The sequence below is a fragment of the Notamacropus eugenii genome, chromosome 4 (assembly GCF_028372415.1).
Source record: "Notamacropus eugenii isolate mMacEug1 chromosome 4, mMacEug1.pri_v2, whole genome shotgun sequence".
Classification (NCBI taxonomy): Eukaryota; Metazoa; Chordata; class Mammalia; order Diprotodontia; family Macropodidae; genus Notamacropus; species Notamacropus eugenii.
The window spans coordinates 395,357,100-395,363,099 of NC_092875.1; positions in this window are offsets into that span (position 1 = coordinate 395,357,100).

Genomic DNA, 6,000 nt, shown 5'->3' on the forward strand with positions numbered 1-6,000 from the left:
CTTCCCCTTACTCCTTCCTAGAGTATCTGTAGTTTAACGGGACCTAATGTCTTAAACAAAAAGGATGAAGCTGAAAGGGTGATATTGGGGGTAGTGTATAGGAAGCAAATCCAGGGTTAGGGAATCTACAGCCTCAAGGCCACATATGTGTGTGGCCCTTTGACTGAATCCCTAGGATTTATTTTGTGAAGGATTTATTCTGGATTCAGTCAAAGGGCAGCACTTGAAGACCTAAAGGGCCACATGTGGCCTTGAGCCCACAGATTCCCCATCCTTGAAAGACTTTGAAGAGAATAAGTGATCTTAGAATTGCTGACTGTGAGATTTGGAAGGGACCTCTCTGTCCAGCTCATTCCCTAAAATCGGTCCCAACAGTAGCATACATAGTACACACACACACACATATATATAAATTTCATATATAAAAATATTATATTTTGCATAATTACAACTTCAAATGGTGAGAATTCATATACATGCAACCATTTCACAATATTCATTAGTTGTGCTAATCTGAAACTAGCTGAAAATACAAAGTAAATACGAGGTAATTGAGGAGGGGCTGTAATAACTGGGGGAATTTAGAAAGGTCTCTTGAGGAAGTGGTATTTGATCTGAGCATTCCAAGATGCAGAGGTGAGAATGAAGAACATTTTCGGTAGGGTGGAAAGTTTATAGAGAGGAAAAGAGATGAGAGATGGTTTATTGTGCATGAGGAACATCAGACAGACTAGTTCAGCTGAGCCACTGTGTTTGTGAATAATGTGTGAAAGGTTTGGAAAGGTAGGCTGGAGGTAAACCTTTATATATTCAGCCTTAGTCTCTCAAGTTCCAGCTCCATGTTATCCATTGGTTGAGGAGACTGAGGAAGAACATTCAGACAGGTCGAGAACAAGGAAATAACGGTGCTGAGAAAACTGAAGAGGCACATTTGGAAGTTAGGATGGAAGTAAGAACTGAATGTGGCAAGGATTTTATCTTGTTCCATTCAGAATCATAGACAGAGATATAGTAATCCAATCTGTGGGAACAAGTGGGTTCACTGATGGGAAGTGTAGAGAGAGGAGAAGGCCTGGGACGGAGTCCTAGGGTACAAACATGCAGAGATATAGAACATGGATGATGATACAGCAAAGGAAAAGGAAAAAGCATGGAAAAAAAGAGCCATGATGGCAGTTTCATGAAAACCTAGGGTAGCAAGACTATTCAGCAAAAGAAGGCGGTTCAGCAGTATTCACCACTGTAGCGAGGTCAAGAAGGATGAAAAATGAGAAAAAGTCATTGGATTTAGGAGCAAAGAGATCGTTGGTGTCCTTGGAGAGAGCAGGGTCAGTCAGGTAGAAAGGTCAGAAAACTACAGCTCTTCTTAGTTGTGCTTTTAAAAAAATTTCTTATACATCGTTGTTAATGAATGTAGTTTTTATATTTTTTTGTTCTGAAATTAATGGGAACCAAAAAAACCCCAAACATTTCAACATAGAAAGTAGAACAGTAAAACCAGTGTATAAAATAAAAACTATTACATGCGGTTTATTTTTAAAAAAGAAGAAAATTTTACATTCACAATTGTTCTGCTTATCTACGTTTTCTTCTGAACATCGCTCTGTCCTCCATTTAAAAGCATGTTTCAAAAACACTTTTTTTGAGGGGGCAACTTTTATTGTTATCTCTCCTGTACACTTCCCCAAATTAAAAAAAGCCATAATCCTGATAATAAACAAGCAGTCGAGCAAAATAAACCAACACATTTGCCTTGTCCAAAAATGTCTGTCTCATTATGCACCTTGGGCCCATCACCCCCCGTCAGCGGGTGGGTATCATCTATCCTTTGGAATTGGGTTGGTCATTGCGTCACTCAAGAGTTCTGAAGTCTTTTAAAGTTGTTTGTATTTAAAATATTGTTGTTTCAATATAAATTGCTCTCCTGGTTCTTAGTTGTTTCTCCTCCCAAATGTATGCATTAGTTATACAATATATAGTAGCTATAAAATATGATATTCATTCAATTAAGGTTTTCATCTGTCAGGTACCTACTATGGACAGAGCACATAAAGAGACATAAAGATAGAGTTCTTCGTTTCTAAACCTAGCAGAGAGCAGGTGCCATGGCCCTCTTCCAGGTTCTCCCTAGGAGAGTGGGTTGAGAAAAGACAAACAGAAGGGGGAAACTAAGGGCCAATTATATAACCCTCTTACTGACTATCCCCTTCATTGACTGTACTTAATTCTTTCCTTGTCTGGCTTGTCATAATTAAGTTGTAAGATCACAGGGTATGGATTAAGTCTGGAAAGAATCTTTTTTGGCATGAGTTGTTTGTTTTTTTTTTAATTCACTGTCTTGGAAGAAAAAATTCCAGAAACTATCAAAATGACCAACTAATAAGTCATACAGATCATTTTAACTACCCTGGAAACCACCCCACAAGAGAATGTCAGTTTGCTATGGCTGATTGGCTGCAAATTACAAAAAGGGAGACTTCTGGGACCAGGGAAGGGGCCTGTCAAATAAAAACGGTGACTTTCATCAAAGGCCAGGCATAGAAGTAATTAGAGGCTATCGTTTGGTTCATTTTATGGTTCATTAACTTTATTTTTAAAGATAAGGTTGTTTGTGGTCAGTGTGGATCGGTGTGCTAATCTCTTTCCTTTGGCCACAGTCTGTCTAAAGAAATCTGAGCAGCCTTGAAATGAATTACTGATCTCTGAGCGTTAGCACTTCAGGTAATATGATTTGTCCCTGACAGTGATTTCTCTTCTGTGTGGCTAATGACAGCAGAGGTAAAACCTCTTTTGATGGGTTTATTCAAGTATTATTCATACTTGAGTAATCTTTGACTAATATAGACCCAAAATCCCAGACAACTTCAGTTTACAAAAGAAATAGCTAACCTCCAAAAAGAGAAATTAAACTCTGAATGTTCATGTAGCTATATAGCTTCTTTTCCCTTCTTGGTACATCACTGAATTCTAGCATTAAGGATTAGTCATTTTCCAGAGGACCAGATTAAAAAAGGTAAATATCGGACAACGCATATGTTGAGATTCATTACTTGAAGTACATGAACATTCTGCTTATGGCTTCCAGGATAGTTTACCTGTACTTCCTTTGTTAAAAACTTAAAGGTGTATCATTTGTTTGCTTTGGGGAGGAGGACTTGGGGGCAGAGTAGTGAAACAGAGAAAGGCAAGTGATTCTCTCTCCTGAGGGACTCTTTTTCACTTATATAACAGAATTTGGTTGTCTATCATCCCAAAGAGTCTTTCTTCTCCCTCCACTCCAAATCTAGTACGGGATTTGCTGCAGAAAATGTTTAATTCCATATTTCACTTCTCAGTAAACAAGTGCTGTTTCAAATACTAGATTTCATATGCTGGGCCAACCCCTCCACTTGTACCTTTGATCCCATTCCCTCAAATCTTCTTTGCAAGAATCATCTCTAAACTTCATGTCTGACTACTTCTCAGATGGCTTTGATAGATCATCATCCATGGATGTCACCTCTTCTCTCTCTCTCTCTCTCTCTCTCTCTCTCTCTCTCTCTCTCTCTCTCTGTCTCTCTCTGTCTCTCTCTGTCCCTCTCTGTCTCTCTCTCTCTGTCTCTCTGTCTCTGTCTCTGTCTCTCTCTCTCTCTCCTCTCTCCCAATGATTTTATCACCTCCCCTGGGTTCAGTTCTCATCTCCATGTTGATGACTACCTAAGTATCTATCCACTTCTAGTTTTTGCAGAATTCCAGTTCCACATCAATCATTGCCTACTGGACATTTCTAACTGGATGACTTTTCTGTTCAGAGTAAGCACTTATGTTTGAAACAGAAATCATTAGTTTTCTCCCAAAACTTTCCACTTCTCCTAACTTCCCTGTTTCTGTCAATGGCATTATGTACTTCTAGTTACCCAGGGTAACAACCTCAGAGTCACTGACAACTCTTCCTTGTTCAGTTATTCATTATGTAATATACAATCAGTTGATGCAGCTTACTGATTCCACTCTACAGTATCACTCACATCTGTCTGTTCATGCCACAACCCTCCTCATCACTTCTCCTCTGGACTATTTCAATAGTTTCCTTACAGATCTCTTTTATTCAAGTCTTTCCTTTCACCAATCTGTCTTTCACACAAATGCCAATGTGCTATCCCTAAAACATAGGGACTGTGCTGCTCCCCTGCTCAAAAAGCCTTAGTGGCTCCTATTCCCTCCATGATAAAATACAATGGTCTTTAAAGCTTAGTTCACTACATATTTGAGAAATAAAACCTTTATCAGAGAAACTTGTTCCTAAAGAATTTCCCCCAGCTTCCTGCTTTTCTTCTAATTTTACCAACATTGATTTTATTTATGCAAAAACTTTTCAGCTTTATGGAATCAAAATTACCCATTATATTATTTCATGTGAACCTTTCTACCTTTTTGTTTGGTTATGAACTTTCCTTCTATCCATAGATCTGATAGGCAATTTCTTCCAGGCTCCACTAATTTTCTTATGATATCACCCTTCATATCAAACCATGTACATATTTTGAGCTTATCTTGGTATACTGTGTGAGATGTTGGTCTATGCCCAGTTTTCACCAAACTACTTCCCAGTTTTCCCAGCAGTTTTTGTCAAATAATGAGTTCTTGCTCTGATAGCTAGTATCTTTAGGTTTATCAAACATTACGTCACTGTGTTCCTTTGCTTCTGATACTGTTCTCTTGATCAGCTCTTCTATTTTTTATCCAGTACTAAATTGTTTTTGATGATTACAGCTTTGCAGTATAGTTGGAGGTCTGCACTACTAGGCCTCCTTTCCCATTTAAAAAAATGATTCCCTTGACTTTTTGTTCTTCCACATGAATTTTGTTATTATTTTTTTCTAGCTCCATAAAGTAGTTAATTGGTAGTTTGATTGGTATGGTGCTGAATAAGTAAATTAATTTAGGTAGTATTGACATTTTTATTATATTGGACTACCCATGAGCAGTTATTTTTCCAGTTATTTTGATCTGTGTCTGTGTGAAAAGTATTTTGTACATGCTGAAGGATTTCTTTACCTTGTTTTCTTCCCTTTCTGTTTATTCTGAACTTTGATTCATAGTTTTTATACCTGTTTAATATCTTCTTGAGTCTCTTTATGTTATTCGTAGCATTAAAGCTTCTGAGGTACCATCTTTGAGCTCCCACTTGTAGCCAGTTTCTGTGCCTTTGTAGATCTTGATCTCTCAACCCTTTTTTTCCTTGTTATGCCTCACTCTGAAAAGTGTCAATTCATAAGGAAAATAATAAGGATAGAGGCATTTCTCCATCATAGAAATTACCCTGTGTCTCAAATTTTTCAGTCTAAGTCCGATCTCTTCCCTTTCCATAATGGTATTCCTTCCCATTTGCCATGCAGTTTCCTTTTCTGGACCTGTGTCTTTTCACTCTTCTGATTGGAAATTGCTTCTACGCCAATTTCTCTTCTCTTGAGGCAGGTTATTATTGAGGAAGTAGTATATCGGTGCAAAAATACTTACCCAATTATACCCTTTGTGAGGTCCCCACCTCCCATTCCAGGTTTGTATTTCTTCCCCCATGGAAATATTCTTCAGTGGGACCCCTTCCTGGGGTCGAATTGAAATTCCCATTTGTTCCCTCTTTCAACCCCTTACTTTTGCTGCCTCTCTAATTTTCTTGTAAGCTCTTCTTTCCGATAATTACTGAGAAACTTTAGAAGTTATCACTGTTGACTCTTGGACTTGATTAGGATACATCACACATTCTCTCCTATAGTCCACCTCCCCTTTGCACATTTATTCATCCTTTCACTCTGTAATGTAGTCATATAAAATACATTGATTCACCCGTAGGGGAGTTGTAGTATTTATGGTATCTAGGTATTCTAGGCCTTCACTATCATTCTATTTTTTTAAAAAAATTCCATTTTCATCATTATCTAATCCTCATGTACTTAAAAAAAATCTTTTAATGGCCCCTTATTGTTTTAGTCATGTAGGGAAGTTCAGAGGAGAAGTAGG